Source organism: Halichoerus grypus, chromosome 13, assembly GCF_964656455.1.
Source record: "Halichoerus grypus chromosome 13, mHalGry1.hap1.1, whole genome shotgun sequence".
Taxonomy (NCBI): domain Eukaryota; kingdom Metazoa; phylum Chordata; class Mammalia; order Carnivora; family Phocidae; genus Halichoerus; species Halichoerus grypus.
The window spans coordinates 77,457,912-77,478,983 of record NC_135724.1 but is presented as its reverse complement, the minus strand read 5'-3'; the positions used below and the strand labels follow the sequence as shown (position 1 = coordinate 77,478,983).

Genomic DNA, 21,072 nt, shown 5'->3' with positions numbered 1-21,072 from the left:
CCCCGTGCTCTAACTCGCCATCTCTGCGACTTACTGAGTTTATAATTCAAGTTTGTATCCTTTAATTCCCTTTACCTATTTCACTCCTTCCCCCGCCCACCTCCCCTCTGGAACCAGTTTGTTCTCTGTATTTATGAGTCTGTCCCTGGTTTGTTTGTTTTGTTTTTTAAATTCCACATATAAGTGAAATCATATGGTATTTGCCTTTCTCTGACTGATTTCACTTAGCATAATACCCTCTAGGTCCATCCAAATTGTTGCAAATGGCAAGATTTCATTCTTTTTTAATGGCTGAGTAATATTCCAATGTGTGCGTGTCCATGTGTGTGTGTGTGCGCGCGCACCACATCTTCTTTATCCATTTATCTACAGATGGACATTTGTTTCCATATCTTGGCATTTTAAATATGTTGCAATAAACATAGGGGTGCATATGTCTTTTCAAATTAGTGGTGTTTTTTTGTTTTGTTTTGTTTTTGTTGGGTAAATACCCCACAGTGGAATTACTGGATCATATGGTATCTCCGGCTCTAATTTTTTAAAGCAACCTCCACACTGTTCTCCACAGTGACTACACCAATTTACATTTCCACCAACAGTGCGCAAGAGTTTCTTTTTCCCTACATCCTCACCAACACTTGTTTGCTTGATACAAGCCATTCTGACTGGTGTAGGGCGATCTCATTATGGTTTTGATTTGCATCTCCCCGATGATGAGTGATGTTGAGCATCTTTTCATGTGTCTGTTGGCCCCCTGGATATCTTCTTTGGAAGAATGTCTATTCAATTCCTCTGCCCATTTTTAAATCAGATTTGCGGGCTTTCTGGTGTTGAGTTGTATACATTCTTCATATATCTTGGATATTAACCCCTTATTAGATAGGTCATTTGCAAATATATTCTCCCATTCAGTAGGCTGCCTTTTCGTTTTGTTGATGGTTTTGCTGTGCAATGAATGAACGATATTGATGAAAAAAGCCACCTACTAAGTTCTGGGCACTTTTCTACCCAATCTGCCTGACTCTAGAATTCTTCAGGAATGTTCCTGACATCCCCAAGTCTGAGCAGAGCTTATCTGGAGATGGAGAGGAGAAGGACTGGCCCCCAGCCCTTCCAGAAAATGGATGGAATGTGTTCTTCAGAATGCTGGGGGGGAGGGTCTGAGCCGAATTCCTCCCCTAGCAGGGAATACACATTTTAGCCTTTCTGGTGGCTGCCTATTATTTATCAGAGGTGGAATTTCCTTGGCACTTTGGGGAAAACAGATGCCAAGAAGCAGAACAAAATAGCTTTTTTTTTTTTTCTTTCCTCAAAAAGCAGAACTCGGTTCATACATGTGCAGGGCACGTTCATAAAGTTGGAATGAGAAAGCTTTGTGAGCCCTGGGGACCAAGGATGTCGCTCTTATCTGTGTGTGAAGTGGGTTAGAGGGGTTGAAATCCCCCCCCCCCCGAGTCCATTTGCAAGGTGCATGTAGTCAATTACTCCATATATGAATCTGAAGAGGGATCTGGGACTCCCCACACGCACATACTCCACCATCTTATCTCCCCTCAGTGAACGGGCAGGACTCTAAGAACTTGGGGAGTGATGGGGGCTGCAAGGGAGACACAGGATAAGCCCAAAAGAGGAAATGACAGGAACAGGGCCAATCCCACCTTCACGCCTGGACGGAATCTGAGACCACCCTCTTTGTCTTCTGCCCTCACCAGAGCTCCGTGGCCAATAGCCTCAGCACGGACAGTCTGTGTTTGACCCCAAGTCTGCCACTTGGCCTCAGTATGACCTTGGGCAGGTAACTTCTTCCCTCTGTGAGCCTCAGTGTCCTCATCTGTCAAATGGGGAGGACAGCAATGCTAGGGTCATGGGGAGAATCTGGGAAGAGGGGGCACAGGGGAAGCTGAAGTGAGCCCTGCACACAAGCGGTCCCATTAGTCTAATCACATAGCGTCCACTTTACAAATTAGGGAACCGAGAGGCCCAGAGAGGGAAAGTGACTTACCTAAGTCATACAGCCTCACTTGGAAGGGGATATCTGCTAGCTCTGACCAGCTCTTGACCTACCGTGAGCTACACAAGAATTGCACGGTGGAACACACTAGTAATAGTAGTTATAACAGGCACCATGCAATGGGCTCTCAGTCTGTGCTGGGCTCTGTGCTAAGCCCCTGGGTTCGTTCGCTAAGGTTGCTGACAAAGTCCCACAGACTGGGTGACTTCCACGACATAGATTTACTCCCTCACACTTCTGGAGGCTAGAAGTTAAGGTCAGGGTTGGTTCCTTCTGAGGCTGTGAGGGAACGTTTCCATGGCTCTCGCCTGGCTTCTGAGGGGTTGCTGGCCATCTTTCGTGTTCCTGGGAGTGGAGAAGCACCACCCCGATCTCTGTCTTCATGTTCACATGGTGTTCTGCCTGGCCGTGTGTCCGTGTCCAAATTTCCTCTTTTTATATGGACACCACTCATGTTGGATTAGGACCCACCCTACTCCAGTATGACCTCATCTTAATTTAAAGGATTATGCCCACAATGACCCCATTTCCAAATAAAGTCACATTCTGAGGTACTGGGGGGTTAGGGTTTCAATCTATGAATTCTAGGGGGGCGCAACACAATTCAACCCGTCCCAGCCCCTGAATGCAATATGACATTTTCCTACAACGGCTCTACGAGGTGGATTGGAAGTAATATGTCCACGTTACAGATGGGAAAACGGAGGCTGAGAGAGGTGATGGGACAAAGCTGAGGACCACAGAGCTCGTCAGGAGGCAGAGCCGGGATCTGAATCCAGGCATCTACCTCCCCAGTTTGTGTGATCACTTTGTCACTCCGTCTCTGTGAAATCTGGGTTTATCGCATGGTGTAGTATATGTAGTAGAGTACGGGATAGGTAATACGGTATAGTGTAGACAGTGTAATATATGGCATTGTAGGGATGGTTCAGTATAGATGGTAGAGGATAGTATAGTCAGTACAGCATAGAATAGATAACATGCTACACAGAGCATAGTGTAGACGGTGGAGCAGATAGTGTGGGTAGTAGAGTATGATACAGATCCGACAGTATGTAGCATAACAGTATATAGTAGGGGACAGATAGGACAGTATAGATAACAGAGTGCACGGTATGGATACTATAGTATAGTATAGGTAGGACAGTATAGATAACAGAGTGCACGGTATGGATACTATAGTATAGTATAGGTAGGACAGTATAGATAACAGAGTGCACGGTATGGATACCATAGTATAGTATAGGTAGGACAGTATAGATAACAGAGTGTACGGTATGGATACTATAGTATAGTATAGGTAGGACAGTATAGATAACAGAGTGCACGGTATGGAGAGTATAGTACAGTACAGATAGGACAGTATAGATAACAGAGTGTACGGTATGGATACCATAGTATAGTATAGGTAGGACAGTATAGATAACAGAGTGCACGGTATGGATACTATAGTATAGTATAGGTAGGACAGTATAGATAACAGAGTGTACGGTATGGATACCATAGTATAGTATAGGTAGGACAGTATAGATAACAGAGTGCACGGTATGGATACTATAGTATAGTATAGGTAGGACAGTATAGATAACAGAGTGTACGGTATGGATACTATAGTATAGTATAGGTAGGACAGTATAGATAACAGAGTGCACGGTATGGATACCATAGTATAGTATAGGTAGGACAGTATAGATAACAGAGTGCACGGTATGGATACCATAGTATAGTATAGGTAGGACAGTATAGATAACAGAGTGCACGGTATGGATACCATAGTATAGTATAGGTAGGACAGTATAGATAACAGAGTGTACGGTATGGATACCATAGTATAGTATAGGTAGGACAGTATAGATAACAGAGTGTACGGTATGGATACCATAGTATAGTATAGGTAGGACAGTATAGATAACAGAGTGTACGGTATGGATACCATAGTATAGTATAGGTAGGACAGTATAGATAACAGAGTGCACGGTATGGATACTATAGTATAGTATAGGTAGGACAGTATAGATAACAGAGTGCACGGTATGGATACCATAGTATAGTATAGGTAGGACAGTATAGATAACAGAGTGTACGGTATGGATACCATAGTATAGTATAGGTAGGACAGTATAGATAACAGAGTGTACGGTATGGATACCATAGTATAGTATAGGTAGGACAGTATAGATAACAGAGTGTACGGTATGGATACCATAGTATAGTATAGGTAGGACAGTATAGATAACAGAGTGTACGGTATGGATACTATAGTATAGTATAGGTAGGACAGTATAGATAACAGAGTGTACGGTATGGATACTATAGTATAGTATAGGTAGGACAGTATAGATAACAGAGTGTACGGTATGGATACTATAGTATAGTATAGGTAGGACAGTATAGATAACAGAGTGCACGGTATGGAGAGTATAGTACAGTACAGATAGGACAGTATAGATAATAGAGTGGATACTATAGTATGGATACTATAGTATAGTATAGGTAGGACAGTATAGATAACAGAGTATGGATACCATAGTATAGTCCACATTAATATAGTATATATAATGATGTAAACAGTTTGGTACAGTGTAATATCATATAGACGGTGTGGGACAGTATAACGTAGTGTAGACCAGGTCAGATAGTACAGAGAGGATAGAACACAGCACAGGAGTTTAGGACAAAGAGCGCAGTGTAGTCCAGACAGGACAGTACAGTACAGATAATCTGGTAACGTGCAGAATACCGTACTACACGTCGTGTCTCGGCACATCTAGCTACAGCATAACCAGGAAAGGATTTGGAGCAAGCTGTGCACACGCCAGCCCTCAGGCTCTGAAGTGAGTCCTTCCAACAGCTCTCTCCCCTGCCTGTCCTCCCGGCCGTCCTCCTGCAGGTCCCACAGCGGTTCATCTCCGCTTTGGGTCCTGAAAACAGCCTAATGCTCAGCAGCCTCCGAAGACCCAGTAGCTCTCACGCCTGGTCCAGCCAGCCCCTAAATTAACGATGAGGCTGTAACGAATCGCGGCTCTCACGTTGCCATCCCCGAGGCTAATATCCCCATTAAGGCCCCAGCAGAGCCCCAGCCAAGCAAACTCCCTGCGTCTCGATGCAAGGGGAGACCTCGGGAGTCCCCGCAGGCAGAAACCCCCCCCAACGCTATTGTATCCTTGGACTCCACTGCCTGCCAGAGGCAGTCTCTATTGGAAAACAGTCTGAGAAAAACAAATGATGGCAAGGACCTTCCTCCCACACCCACATTCCCTGGTGAGAGACGCTTCGGTGGCCGCCAGGGCCTCTCTGGGGCAGGGAGACTGGATTCCTCCCTTGGCTGAACCAACTCACGGTCCAAGTGGAATAAGAGCCCCTTAACGATCAGGCAGTTCCAGCAATTTCAAGCACGGCTTTGACCGTGATGAGCTCATTCATTGTGCAAGACGGTCACTCATCATGTGGGGAGATGTTGTTAAGCACCTCCTCTGTGCCAGCCCTTGTGTGCTGCAGAAGCACAGACAAGCAAGACAGAGACCCTGCTCCAGGGGACTCGTGATGGAGTGGCCAGAGGCAACTGTAATATTGTGGGACCCCAGCAAAGACACTTCGCTCTCTGTACCTTGGTTCTCTCATCTGTAAAATGGGCACAGTGTCAGTCAGATACAAAGAAAGCACGGTATGTGTGTTGGCTGCTATTCTCGTCGGGGCTGTGATGGGGAAACAGAGAGGGCTAAGGAGGGTTGGCTGGACAACAAGGTGTCAAGAGTGACACCTGAAAAGAAGATGACGTTGTATTAAGACCAGGAAAGCAAGTGGAGGGAAGGGCAAGGGCAAACATTCAGAGGCAGAAGGGACTCCATCAGTTTCAGGGACAGAAAGGAGGCTGAGATGGCTGGTGAGTTTCCGTTTTATCCCAGGGGCAGCAGGGGGCCCTGGATTCATCGGATCTGTGATTCAGGAGGAACTCTGGCTGCAGTGTGGAGAATGTTCCAGGAATCCAGGCAAGAGACAGAGGTGGCCTGGATCAGGGTAGCTAGAGGTGAGGATAAAGACACAGAGAAGGTCACTGATGAGACGCTGGTTTCCCAAGGCCAGGGACAGGGTCTATCTTGTTCACCACTGTGTTCCCTGGAGCCGAGGACAGTGGCTAATGCATAGTAGGTGCTCAGTAAATACTTGTGGATTGAATAAATATGGAAGGTGAGGGAGACGGAGGATTTGAGTAGGGCGACCTGGACAGGAGCAGAACGTCGGTGCTATGGGGAGGGATGCAGGGCTGGGGCAGGAGACAGAGGACCCCCTGAGGTACAACAACCCATTGACGCTCCTGTGAGACATTATTGCTACTTTCTTTTTTTCCATCCAGAGATGGATATGGAGACTCAGAGAGACAAAGCAACTTGCCTAAGATCACACAGCACAAAGGGGGCAGATACTGGACTCTACACCAAGTGCTCTTTCGACCACTCCTCAACCTGTCCTGGAGGCTCTGAGCGTAGGAACCACAGAGGGCCTTGTCGGCGGGGAAGAAGGGAGCACGCTCCCATCATGCCGTCTCTGATTTCACTGCTGAGAGATGCAGGTTTTTCTCCCAAGTACAACCCCGCAGCCAAGTTAAAGGGCTGTCTTCATTTCCGGCCATGTCTCAGTGATGCTCTGGCCTCGCATCTCCCCAAGTCTCCCCATGCACCCGCCACCTCCACTCCACCACCCACCGCTCCAGGGACAATTTAATCTCTGGGTGTCCAGTTCCCTGACACACTCCAGGAAGGAGGTCAGTAGGGTGAATTGCAGCATTAGCATAAATAATTGACCCAGCGCGGTGGCAGCCACTGAAGGACTTTGTGCGGAGCCCGATGCCGGGGTCCACAGCCTCAGACAACCAATACTTTCAGGTTGTACGGAGAACACAGGAAAAAAAAAAAATCTGCTGAGTGTGGGATGTTGGCTGATTTTGTCCCAGCCTCAGATGGCCCCGCAGCTGGGTGTTTGCATGGCTTCAGATGAGCCTCCCACAGGTTACAAGATAATTTCCAGGGGAATAAATTTGTGTTGGATTTCCCTATGTTTTTCTCCTCCCCATTTCAAGCAGATGTCCAGGCTGTTGCAAGACCTGGCCTCGGGGATGTATTTGCAGGGCAGGAAACAGAGGCAGTCCACAAATCAGAGGCTGTTCTGGTCTTCGTAGGAGGCCAGAGCAGGATGGCAAACTCCGATGCCTACAGGGGCCGACAAGGGGAGAGGGCACCACCCATACAATCCTGTGTAGGAAAGCATGGGAGGGCTCACTCCTCTCTGAGAATGCAGCAACTTGGACTCAGTTCCAGCCTGGAGTTACTGGGGATATCCCAATTCTTCACCAGATATTGGACATCTGGGTTTTTACATAAAATAGTCCACTTTTTTTTAAATCTTGGAAGCTAAATTAGTTTAAACAACACAGAAAAGGCAAAGCTATGGAGACAGTAAAAAGATCAGTGGTTTCTAGGGGTTAAGGTGAGGGAGGGAACACGGGATTTTTAGGGCATGAAGCTATTCTGTATGAGACAGTAATGGTGGAGAGAAGTCATTATGCACTTGTCAAAACTCAAAGAATGTACAACAGAGAGTGAACTCTAACTTAGGTAATAATAACGTATCAGCATTGGCTCATCAGCTGTAACAAATAAGCACACTAATATAAGACATTTATCATTGAGGAAGCCCAGGGTAGGGGTGCTGGGGGAGGAGGGTTGAAAGGGTACATGGGGGGGCAGCTGGGTGGCTCAGATGGTTAAGCGTCTGCCTTCAGCTCGGGTCATGATCCCAGGGTCCTGGGATCGAGCCCCACATCGGGCTCTGGGCTCAGCGAGGAGCCTGCTTCTCCCTCTCCCTCTGCCTCTCCCCCTGCTCATGCTTTCTCTCTCTCTGTGTCTCAAATGAGTAAATAAAATCTCAAAAAAAAAAAAAAAAAAAAAAAAGAAAGAAAGGGTATATGGGAACTCCGTACTTCCTGGTCAATTTTTCTATAAGCCTAAAAATGCCCACTGCCACATAAATTCTATTAATTAAGCAAATAAGCAAACAAACCCAGCAAGCAGAAGTGAAACATCTGGGGGGAGGGTTCTCATTCATTCTTAACAACGGTCCATCTGCAAAGTCTCGGCAGTGGTGGAGGACAGTGGGGAGACCCCGATGCCAGAAATACCAACCTAGGCACAGGATCCCCCCACCCTCCAGGGTTGGCCCAGAATTGGCGGAGTTTCCAGACTTGGAGAAAACACGCAGGATGAGTGGCATGAGTTGATGGTAGCAGGTGGACGGGGTAAGTCCCTGGGGATATCTATCCATCCGCGGTGAAGGAGCCCCAGCAATGATGAAAATTCAGTTTCTGGCAAGCCAGCAGAGACTCCACATCTAATTTGAATTCGCTTGCAGAGATTTAAGAAAGTTGGTATTTCTGGTAAACCTGAATTTGTTGGCTTAAATAGATTCCTTGACACCCACCACCCACACCTGTCCGCCTCAACCGAATGCAGCACTCTGTCAAACCAGATTCTTCAATGTGCTGGTTCCTGAAATATACAGACAGGGCTGGATTTCAACCCATTCTTGGAAAGGCACTGTTCAGATCCAACCAAAATTCATCCACCAATCCCTCTCCTACTGGGTCCAGCTTGCAGGGTAACTAACGAACAGTTAGCCGGTTGTTGAAAGACCAAGTGACTGATAGAAGAAAAGGCGTGACAGTCCCAAGAGGTCAACGCTTACTGAAAAGCCCCTCGTGGGACCGGAAGCCCCTAGAACACGCAGCGGTGAGCATGTGGGTTCTGTGAATCAGACAGACCCGGGTTCAAATCCCAGAGCCACCACTTAGGAGCTACCTACTGTGTATCAGCCGCTTCATCAGTATTGTTTTAAGCACTTCCAACAGCTACTATGGGTTGGGTTTACTAGGGACTGAGCTAGCCCAAATGGGCACCGTGGGAGGGACCCATTGCATAGAGGCGGCAACAGTTGGGAGACACCAAGTGGCTGTTCTGAGGTCACCTGCTCATAAGCAGCGGAGTGAGGTGTGTCCCCAGTATCCTGCCCCTCCTCCTCCTCCTCCTCTTTGTGAAGAACCGAATCTACTGCCTTCATTGGCTCTCCATCTATTCGCGCAACGGAGCGCCAATTAACGACGGTATTTTTTGTTCACGTGGGATTTTTAGTTTCGGCAGGCATTTAAGAACCATCTTAAATACCGCTTCAGAACGTTACATCTGAACACTGTTTGCGCTGCCACAGGAAGCAGCTGGTGCAGAATGGTGGGGGAGCCACCATACAATTCAGAGACCCCAACGTGACTCCTCATATACGGGGTCTCCACAGAAGTTCCCCACATGCCCGTGTGGGGCCCGGGAGCGGCATGGGCTCTTATAGGATCATCTACATCCCCAGACCATGTGGGTGGCAAGAATAAGAATAGCAGTTTCAGTTGTTATTTTGAGAGCACTAACGATGTGCCAGGAGCTGGGCTGGGCGCTCTGCGTATATTACCTCACGTAACTCTCAGCACACACTTACGGACCCGCTTCTGGGAGCACCCCCCACGGGACATCACAACACTGAGGCTCAGGTGAAGTAACCTGCCCGAGGTCAGGCAGCTCCTGGGTGGTGGCTCTGGGATTTGAACCCAGGTCTGTCTGATGCACGGAGCCTACATGCTCACCACTGAGTTTTCTGGGGGCTTCCAGCCCCACGAGGGGCTGAATTTTCAGTAAGAACTGACCTCGTGGGACTGTCCTGCCTTTTCTTCTATCAGTCAGTTGGTCTTTCGACAACTGGAAAATATGCTGGGTCTGGTGTGATGGCCACAAGGCTGAATAAAGCTCGGTGTCCCCACTAAGCGCCATGATGGGCGTGTGCATACGATGCGAGGTGGGGCCCAGGAAGAATGTGTCATGCTGCTCCGGGGGCGGGGGTGGACCCCTACGGAGCCTCTAAGAGTACCTCACATGCTGGCCATCCGTGTCAAAGCTGGTCTGCCCCACGCTCCAGCCTCTCATTACTAACATACCAAGGGGTGAACAGCAAAAGTTTGCGTTTCTGAGCTCAAGAGAACCTGAGGAACCGTCCCCATCACACAGATGGGGAAACCGAGACCCCCTGGAACGGAATGAGACTTGCCCAATGTTACTGAGCAGACCCAGAACCCACTCCCCGCTCTGAGTTCTTTCCACAACGTCCCTGTGAGGGTTAATTTTACATGTCAACTTGACTGGGCCATAGGGCACCCAGACGTTTGGTCAAACGTTCCCCTGGGGGTGTCTGTGGGGGTGTTTCTGGGTGAGATCAACACTTGAGTTGGTAGATGGAGGAAAGCAGATCACCCTCCTCCCCAGTGTGGGTGGACCTCCACCCATCCTTTGGGAGCATCAGTAGAACAAAAATGTGGAGTAAGGGCACATTCCCTCTCCCCCATCTCCTTCTGCCTTCAGACTCGGACTCAGACTGAGACCTACCCCATGGGTACTCCTGGGTCTCCAGCTTCCCGACCGCAAACCAGGGGACTTCTCGGCTTCCGTAATTGTGCTGTGTGAGCCAATTTCTTATAATAAATCTCTGTCTCTTGTGTCTCTCCCTATATATGTGTGTGTATACACACACACACATTCTGTTTCTCTGAGAACCCTGACTAATTCAATCACGGTGCAGCCAGCAGGCTGGGATTCAGGGTATGTTTGGCATTTAGGCAACACATTTGCTTTTAATATGGCCACCCAGAGCTCCCCACTGTGCCATGTACGCAGACTCAGAGTATTCCACGAAGCGCTTTTTGGTGGCTCACATATCAGCTTTCCTTAAAACCGTCAATAGTTATGTAATTGTTTTAATGGGAATTGTTCGGAAAATTAGAAGTGAACATCAAACCTTGCCTTGACACGTGTTGTCACTTAGGATGACGCAGAGTAAAACAGTGAGTTGATATAAGTTCCACTTAGAAATAAATACGCAGCTCTGGGAAAATTCTGGAGGGCAGATCAAGAAGTACTGGAGTTTGAGAACATCATTAGTCCAAAAAAGAGACACAAATGGAGGGCATTTGGGATTTCTGGGCATGGTAGTGGGAATATATTTTCCCTCTGAGAAGATTCTAGAACCCTTTAGTGGTGGGCAGAACAGTGGCCCCCAAAGACGTCCTAATCCCCAGAACCTGCGACTCTGTCACCTCACATGCTAAAGGGATGCTGCAAATGGATTAAGTTAAGGGTCTTGAGGTCAAGGAAGTTATCCTAGATCATCCAGTGGGCACAATGTCATCATAAAGGTCCTAGAAGGGGCGCCTGGGCGGCTCCGTCGGTTAAGCGTCTGCCTTCGGCTCAGGCCATGATCTCAGGGTCCTGGGATTGAGCCCCGCATCAGGCTCCCTGTTTGGCCGGAGGTCTGCTTCTCCCTCTCCCTCTCCCTCTGCCCCTCATCCGCCCCCCACCCCCAGCTTGTGCACGCTCTCTCTCTCTCAAATAAATAAATAAAATCTTTAAAAATAAATAAATAAAGGTCCTTAGAAGAGGGAAGCATGAAAGAGTCAGAGAAGCAGCTACGACAACAGAAACAGAGATCAGAGTGGCGTGATCCATTACTGGCTTTCAAGATGGAAGGGGATCATGAGCTAAGGAGTGTGGGCAGCTTCTAGAAGTTGGAAGAGGCGAAGAAATGACCTTCCCCTAGAGCCCCCCCAAAGGAGCTTGCCCTGCCAACACCTTGATTTGAACCCAATGAGACCCATTTTGGCCTTCTGACCTGTAAGAGAATAAACGTGTGCTATTCTAAGCCATGAAGCTGGTGGTATTTGCTACAGTCTCAATAGGAAATGAATACACCTTCCAACATGTGGGGGGCCCTCCACTCTCCCTTGCCCAGCATCTGCCTTCCCTCCTTCAATAATGATGGGAATACCTTCAACCTCTGTGTGTCGAGCATTGCACTTCACCTAGACTAAGGAAAGCCTTCCGGAATTGAGGCTGCCAGGAACATCACCTGTCTTGCCCCTTCTCTGTGGGGATCTCTGCCTGGGGAGTGGTCTGCATGGACCACATCAACAGGCTCTCTGGTTCTCTGGCTTCCCCTCGAGTAGGATCAGTAGGAGAGCAGGAAGTGAGACGGCAGGCTGCGAATGAGCAGGACACTCCTTCCCCCAAGCACCTCTCTCTCTGTGGGGCCGCCAGGGCTGGCTGAGCCCCTCTACTAAAGACTCCAGCTCCCGAAGGTGGTCCTTTCTACACAGCTACTTCCTGTCATTGCCCAGAACTAGCACTGGGAACAGCTCCCTCTGTAACTAACTCTGGGGTGCTGCCCCATCCCTTGTGATTTCCCCACATCACCCCAAACCCCATCATTAAACTCTCATCCACTGCCCAACGTGAGTGAGTGATCGCTTCCTGCCATGAGCCCGACTGATACCCCAGACAATGCAAACATGACACAGACAAATTAAGTCACTTGTCCAAGCTCCAGAACCAGGCAGGGGGAAAGCCAGCACTGGAGCCTGCATCTGTCCAAAACCCTTGGCCAGAGTTTGCCAGGGTGGCCCGCAGGCTGTCAGCTACAGACAGCCAGGGGACAAACTGTATTTACCTATTTTTTTTTTAATTTGAATTCATTACCAACAGTTAATGATCTGGAGCTCTTTTTTTTTAGGATTTTTTAATTTATTCATTTGAGAGAGAGAGTGTGTGTACAAGCAGGTGGAGAGGCAGAGGGAGAGGGAGAAGCAGACTCCCCGCCGAGCAGGGAACCTGATGCGGGACTCCATCCCAGGACCCTGGGATCATGACCGGAGCCGAAGGCAGATAGATGCTTAACCGACTGAGCCACCCAGGCGCCCTGATCTGGAGCTCTTGAATACAAACCCAGAGCTCTTGTCTTAAAAGAGAAAATTAACTGCGCTAAGTGCTTTTGTGGGTTAATGGTTTGACCCTCACAAGTGCTGGCGATAACCCAAAGTTCCATGTGGGGAAACTGAGGCACAGGATTAAACTGCCTGTCTGAGGTTATCTAGCTAGCAGGTGGGAACAACTGGCATCTGAACCTAGCTCACCGATCGGCCATGGTAAATGGAGCCATCGGATGTGGCATGGGCTCCCCACCTTGCCAGGTCTGCGACAAACCGGCCTTAACTTCACCTGCCTGGCCCCTGAGGACATTAGAGTTTGCAACCCCTTCCCTGGGCTCTTCGGTGTCTCCTGGGGGAGAAAACCCAAGCCCTCCCCTCCCGTTCCTGGGATGGAGCTGGCTGCTTCCTGGAGTCATCTTTATCCCAGAGCCGGCCTGGCCACCGAGAGGCAGAACTCCTCATCCCGAATGCAGCTCACCGAGGACACTCTGCTCATGGCTAGATCACACGGCCCGGGTGCCACCCAACCCCGCATTCCTCCAGCCACATCATGGATTTCTGACTGCGTCCAGTGCCAGGCTGGAGCCGGGGGCGCATGCTTCCCAGCCCTGTGCCCGGAAACACAGAGCCCTTGTTCTCCTGGCCCCCACGCTGCCTGGCTCGGGCTGGACCCTTGCCTCGGACTGTCTGAATGGGGCCTCTGACTTTGTCCTTCCTTGGGCGCCGTGCCCTATCAGCCCACCAGCGGGGAACACAAGCCATGCAGAGGCACTTCCTAAAAAGTCTCTGAAATCTGACCTGGCAGGGCCTCATTCTCCCAGCACATGGCCTTCGGAATGGGCAGTTGTGCTGGGTTCTGTCTCTCCTCTTTCTCCTGCCCGCTATTCCTCCGGTTTCTGCCTTTGAGTGTCCCAGGAGAGGTGAGTCTGGCTAAATGGCCTCATTGTGGGGGAAACTGAAGCCCCCAGACGCCTTGAGATGGGTCCAGGAGGGATCGATGGCTCCCTTATCACTGAGCAGCTCTCCCAGTCTGGCCCTGGTGCGGGCAGGGGGAGGGCGGGGACAAAGAGAAGGCAACCACCAGAAAGAGCTGGTCTGACCTCAGGGGAGACAAACAAAATTTCTAGAAAAAAGAGAAGTGTTATCTGGCCGAAGAGAGCAGTTAATTGGCCATTAGTCTATGGACCAGGTTTTCATCTCCCAAACTCCCAGAGACTAGACAGGGTACTGGATTGGTCCCAGGGAGTGCCTGGGTGGAGTCCCCGGTGGGTACGCGGTCACTCAGTATTAATGGGGGTGTCCTTGGGTGCAAGGCATTCTGGGAGGTGCCTGGGAGAGCCACACAGAAGGGAGCACCAGGCAGAGTGAGGCCTGGATGCAAACCCTGAATTCGATTCTAACTGGCGATGTACCAGGGCCAAGTCCCTCCCAACTGACAGGGCAGGTCCAGATGATCTCAGCTCATCCACCTCTGGACAAGAAACTCTAACGAGAGAGTTCTGCAGCGGGATGGCAGGGATGGCCGCCCAAGATAACGAATGTACGTTTGATCCCTGAGCAACACGGTTTGAACTGCACGGGTCCACGGACTTTTTTCAATAAATACGATACGGTATATGAACGTATTTTCTCTTCCTGATGATTTCCTTAATCACAATTTCTTTCCTCTAACTTACTTTATTGTAGGGTTACAGTATATAATATATGTAACATACAAAGTATGTGTTAACATGCAGTTTATGTTATGGGTAAGACTTCAGTCAATAGGGGCACCTGGGTGGCTCAGTCGGTCGAGCATCCAACTCTTGATTTTGGCTCATGATCTTGGGGTCGTGGGCTGGAGCCCTGCGTCTGGCTCCACACTCATTGCAGAGTCTGCTTCTCTCTCTCCCTCTGCTCCTCCCCCCACACTCTCTAAAATAAATTAATTTTTTAAAAAAATCTTTAAAAAAAAAAAAGACTGCCAGTCAACAGTAGGCTATTGGTAGTTACGTTTTGGGGGGAGTCAAGTTATACACAGATTTTCAACTGCAAGGGGCTCAGCACCCTGAACCTCAGATTTGTTCAAGGTTAACTGTTTTAATACCACTGAACTGTACACTTAAAAATGGCAAACTTTATGTTATGTGTACAGGTGACCCTTGAACTCAGGTTGAAGGAGGGTTTGAAAGGCGGGGACGGAGGGTCACGCTGCAAACTTCCAGTGGCTCCCCTGGGAGGCTGGTTCACGGCTCCAACAAAGGGGCTTTTCTTTCAGAGCTCAGGGAGGTCTGCCCAGAGTACGTGCCTGGCCTGGCCACCCTCAGCCGCAGTCACCACCCATGTAAAGTGCTGAGGACAGTGTCTGGCACACAGTAGGTGACTAATAAATACTTGTTCACAGACTTCCCACATAAGGAGTGTACAGCCTAATAGGAAGGCTACATAATGGAAACACTGGCTGGCTGGGGCTATACAAAGAGATACGTAACATCCTTTGGCTTCCAGAGGGCACCCATCTGTCTCTCAGGAAGGCTGGGTCTCAGCTTCCCCATCTGTAAAATGGGCTATGAACACGGCTTGGGGGCCAACTGGCTAAAGCTCAGGCAATGTTGGTGCCTATTACATGCTTCCACTCCAGGCCCCCTGGGAAAGCTTCCAAAGACAGGGAGGGAGGAGGAGATAAAATGTGGGGGAATTTAACAAAAACAAAAATAAAAACAAAACAAAACACCCCGCAAAACCATTGCTACAATCTGCTTCCTTCCCAGTACTAAATTAAGCTAACATTGGGTCCTATTGTCTCTGGCTAAAAAAAAATAAAAGACCGTCTATTTGCTCAGGGGTTTGCTGACTTGACCTCGCATGCAGGTCTGCTGTAACCCCCCAGCCCCATTCGGCCCAGTCCCCGCCCCTGCCACTGGGCTAGGGTTGAGATCAAGGTTAAGGAGCGAGAGGTTTCTCATGACTGGGGGGGCCTTGTGAATTTTACAGGGTCTCTGCAGCCTTGATAATTCACGTGTCAATGGGAGCCCTTTGATCGTTTGTCCTCAGCAGACAAAAGGCAAAGGAAAGACTCTTTGGGGTGATGCCATTATCTGGGGTGGGATGGGGGGCGGTTGTGCCTCCTTGTCTCCTGCTTAGAAGTCAGCCTCACACTCCGGAGTCAGACGGGCCCACTCCACCCTGGCTGTGTGGCTGTGGGCAATTCACTCCACCTCTCTGATCCTCAGAGTCCCCACTGGTAAAAACAGGATGATGACAGTAGCCCCATGATGTCGTCAGAGGCTTTAATAAGGTGATCCATGCACAGCACCGTGGCTGGCACTTAGCAAATGCTCCATAATGGCAGTTACTGCTCCAGGAGGGTATGTGAGGCTTGAAAAAACTCTGAATTTGGTTTCTAACCACCCAGGTTCTTGCCTGGTTCCATCACCCATTACCGTGAGATTTTTACTCACATCACTTAACCTCTCCGACCCTCCTCTGCTGTATGGTGAAAGGAGCACAAACCCTGGAGAGAATTATGAAGAGGACCGGGATCATCACTATAACGAAGAGCGAGAGGTTTCTCATGACTGGGGGGGCCAGCTCTATTTATTGATCAAGGCTACCCCTACGCTATGATCAATGGCAGCTCTATTTATTGATCAAGGCTACCCCTACGCTATTTCCCAAACCCTTCCCTTCCCTACCTGCTCAGGCCAGCACCTCCCACTCATTCATTCATCCAACAGCTGTTCAGGGAGCCCCACCGGGAGCCAGGCTTCACATTCCAGGCACTGGGGAGACAGGAGACAAGAGTGGGGTGACTCTGCAGCGCCACAGTTCTCCACTGGGGGCAATTTTGCCCCCTTCCCCTCCTGGGGACATCTGCCTACATCTGGAGATGTGCCTTCGATTAACAGTACCTGGGGAGGGATGCTCCTGCATCCATCAATGTAAGGATGGCTCCCTTCCACGAAGAACTATCCGGTCCAAAACACCAACAGCCTCGAGGTTGAGAAACGCTGTTCTCGGGCGGGGGGGGGAAGCAGCAACTTACTTATTAAACAAAATAAATAAGCCGACCACACAGTAGACCGGAAGGTGGGAAGGGCTAGGGAGAAAAAGGTGAGCTGGGCCAGGGGATGCCAGGATGGGGATGGAGGAGGTGAGAAGCAGCTGGATTTACTGAAGATCCTTTGCTGGGCAGGAGAGGAAGCAAGGAGTCAGAGATGAGACTTTGAGCCTGAGCATCTGGAAGGATTACTAAGCAGTCCTACCCAGTGGTCGCTTTATATCCATTCTTAGCTCTTCCCCCCAACCAATCTCCTCCCTTCTCCACACGGCAGGCAGGACAATCTTTTTTTTTTTTTAGAGAGAGAGAGAGAGAGAGAGAGAGCAGGGGTTGGGGGGGCAGAGGGAGAGAAGCAGAGGGACAGAGACAATCCCAAGCAGGCTACACACTCAGCGCAGAGCCGGATGCAGGGCTCAAGCTCACACCCCTGAGATCATGACCTGAGCCGAAATCAAGAGTCAGACGCTTAACCCACTGAGCCACCCAGGAGGCCCCAGGACAAACTTTAAATAGAAACTCGGTGCCTCCAGTTCGCTTCTCTATCCCCCCAACAAGGTTTCCAAATGCCCAAAAGTTCCTACCGTGACATGAGCCCTCCGGGTCCCCTTGCCTCTCCCCCAACCCTTCTCACCACCACCCTCCGGCCACAGTGCACCTGACTTACCTCCTCAACACACCAGGCTCTCGCCTCTCACCTGTCAGGAACCCTGTCTCCCTCCACCACCACCCACCTTTTACTCCTGCCCAACACTGTTCCTCCTGAAGGCCTCAGTTTAGATGTCACCTCCTCCAGGAAGCCTTCCTGGACACCCTCTGCTGGGTGAGGGGCCCCCTTGGAGTTTTCACGCCACCCCGTGCTTCCTCCACTGAAATGCCATCTTGTGGTTTGTAATTCCCTGCCTTCTCTACCAGGCTGTGAGCTCCGTGAGAGTGGGCATGAGAAGCATCTGGCTCACCATGGGCCAACCATCCAGGTTTGCCTGGGACTGAGGGGTCCCCAAGATGCTTAGACTGAGGGCTAAAATGGAAAATCCCAGACAAACCAAACCCAGTTGGTCGCTCCAACTATAATCTCATGCTTCCCAAAGCCTAGTCCAAGGTAAGCTCAATCCACGTTTGTTGAGAGAATGGTGAGTAGACATTTACCTGTGTTTCCTAAATGGATGGATGAAGTTTATCATCAAGGATTTAATAATCCAAAACCATCAGCCAGGCTCCTGGAAGCCCCTGGAAGACCCTGACCCCGTTCCATTCTGATCCGAGCTCCAAGATCCTGTAAAAATCATAGTGTTTTTGCTCTTCCAGCCAGGGCCCAGATTCAAGATCAGGATCCAGGCCCACCCTCCTGTCTGCATAGAAAGGGAGGTTAAAGCCATAGGCAAACAGCCAGGACGGCAAGACCAAAGACCTAATTCTTGTGGACCTAGAGGCCAGCCCACCCTGGGCAGCACTCAGCTGCCACCCCTGGGGGCCCCGGGTCCTCATTCTTATGCCGTCCCAGCCCTGTTATCTGACCCTCCATCCAGGACAGCTGATCTCCCGGTCTTTTGGTGGCCTGCAAAACTAGAAACGCGAAAATGCTTCGCGGGTTTTATTTTTCTCTTTCTTTCGTGTTTTCTTTTTAGTTTTTCTGAGGCAATTAACCCTCCATCCTTATCATGTTTTGAAGAAAGGGGCTAATTGTGTCCTCTGGCCAGGTGGCCTCTGTGCCCAGACCAAAGCCGTCTGGGTTGTTCTTGCACCTGTAGATTTGCAGCCCTTAGACAGGGGCATACGCCGCACCAGAAGCAATTTGTTGCACTAGAAGGAGAGGCTTAAAAGATGGCAGAGGGGGTTCTCTGTACATTCGGGCCAGTGGTAGGTTCCAGATTAGGACTATGCCCAGGGAGGACACAGGGGATCTCTTCGTGGGACCCATGACCCATATAACAGCAGAAAACAAAGATGAACAATTTGATGAACTGTTGCACAATGAACTCACACCTTCCAGGGCAAGACACAGAACGTGGCGGGCAACCCAAAAGCCCCTTCCGTGCTCCTCCCCACCCCAGGGAACTGCCACCCTGACTACAGAGGCCATTTTTCCCTGGTTTTTCTTTATGTTTTGACCTAAGAGAGTGGGCATCCTCAACACTCATGTTTCGCTTCTATTTCAAGCTTTTTATAATGAGAACTACATACGGCGTGATCTTGTATGTCTGCCTTATTTGCTTGGCATTATTTTGTGCATGATCCATCCTTCTGCGGCATGTAGCTGTAGCTTGTTCCTTTTTACCACTGTGTGCTATTCCATGGCATGATGGAGCTTCCTGGGTAGTTTTTAGTTTTCTCACTATTATATTATTACATAATTACACATGTCATTACATACATATAGTCGTATATTAGTAGTAACAGTTGAAGAAGTAGAGAATACATACAAACATCCTGATTATTGTTGAGTCTATATCTCAAAGGGGAAGAGCAGATTAGAGGCAGTCTCATGCCCCTGCAATAAACACTGCCAGGTGGTTTTCCAAAGCGGTTGTGCTAATTCACGCTCCCACCAGCTGTGTATGAGGATCCTCAGCCCTCCTTTTTACATTTCAGTTAATAACCACAACCTTTAGCTGCATGATGTGGCAGGCCTGGAGTGTGAGCACAAGAAGGGAGCTCAATAGCTTCCTGACCCCCCACCCCCACCCAGAACAGACATCCGGGTAGAGGCGACACACGGTAGTTAAATCATCACACAGTGCTGTAATCACAAACCCTGAGGAAATGATCTGGAGTTTGGAGAGCTCATGGCAGGGGAGGTCTAAGGGAGCCCCGGATGAATTCTCCAAAGTAGTGCTTCAGCCAAGATCCAAAGGAGGAGCTGCAATTCACCAGGTGAGGAAGGGTAGAGACAGAGAGGGAAAAGCATGCTGGGCAGATTGCACAGGGTGTGCAAAGGCCCAGAGGTAGAAGGGAACAAGGTGAGTTTAAGGAGCTAGAGAGGGGTGCCCGGGTGGCTCAGTCGTTTAAGTGTCTGACTCTTGATTTTGGCTCAGGTCATGATCTCAGGGTTGTGAGATCAAGACCCCTCATAGGGCCCCGTGCTGGGCGTGGAAACTGCTTAAGGTTCTCTCTCTCTGTGGTGCCTGGGTGGCCCAGTTGGTTAAGTGTCCGACTCTTGGTTTCAGCTCAAGTCATGATCTCAGAGTCCCGAGATCAAGCCCTGCATCGGGCTCTGCACTCAGCACAGAGTCTACTTGAGATTCTTTCCCTCTCCCTCTGTCCCTCCTCCCACCACTCACACATACTCGCTTTCTAAAATAAATAAAATCTTTAAAAAAATAAATAAAATTTAAAAAAAGATTCTCCCTCTCCTTCTCTTAAAAAAAAAAAAAAAAAAGAAAGGAGCTAGGGAAAACAGGCCCACAGAGCTGGGTCTAGACTCCACAGATAAGGGGTCCTGGCACAGAGTGGGTGCTCAGTACATATAAGGAACATGACCATCTCCCCAGGTTGCTAGGGCTGCATTTGTACAGGAGAAGCTAAGCTTTACTGAGTACCTACTATGTGCCTGACACCTCCTTAGGAGGCAGGAGCTCCAAGGACCCCCAAGGACCCCCATTTTGCCAATGAGAACACTGAGACTCAGAGAGATACAATGACCTGCCCTCAGTCACACAGCAGAGGGTGGGAGCCAGGATTGAATCCTCCCTCACCTGGAGGAATGGCCACTGAATTACCTTCTCAGCCTCTGCAGAGAAAGTTTTATACCAGGAAATCAGTAGTGTGAAGCAGGACATCAGAGAGAACATTAATAATCTCAGGCAGCAAAATGAACTCCTTCTAAGCGGTCGTTCTCACCGAGGTCCATCCAATCCAGAGCCTGTTACAAATGGTGCAGCTCAGAGTGAAAAGGTCCCCCCACGGCCATCCGAGGGGATGCTGAAAGCACACTGCACATGACCCAGGTTTCTAGAACAATGGACCAGTGTGTCTCCTGAGGTCATCCACAACACAAGCTCTCTACAGTATTGGCAAAAGAGGCTCTGTGTCCCCCACCCTGGCGACACCTGACCTTACAACATTGGTCCGAATGAACCCAACAGACAAGCTTGGTTGGTCAGTCTTGTGCTTTAAAATCACTGAATTGGTGGCCAACATTCACAATCGGGTGAATTTTGCATCAAACCTTGGAATCCT

At 49.4% G+C, this 21,072-nt stretch overlaps 1 protein-coding gene across 5 annotated transcripts in view; it reads right to left on the bottom strand.

The window, feature by feature from the left end:
- Nucleotides 1-21,072, bottom strand: part of WSCD2 (WSC domain containing 2) — a 116,899-nt gene that overhangs the window by 83,118 nt on the left and 12,709 nt on the right. The window contains exon 1 of one of the 5 annotated variants that reach the window (XM_036116704.2): nt 16,532-16,555. The exons of the other annotated variants lie outside the window; for them this stretch is intronic. The gene's annotated coding sequence lies outside the window, so the exon portion shown is untranslated. Of the gene's footprint in view, nt 1-16,531; nt 16,556-21,072 lie in introns of those variants that run through there. 5 annotated transcript variants of the gene reach the window in all.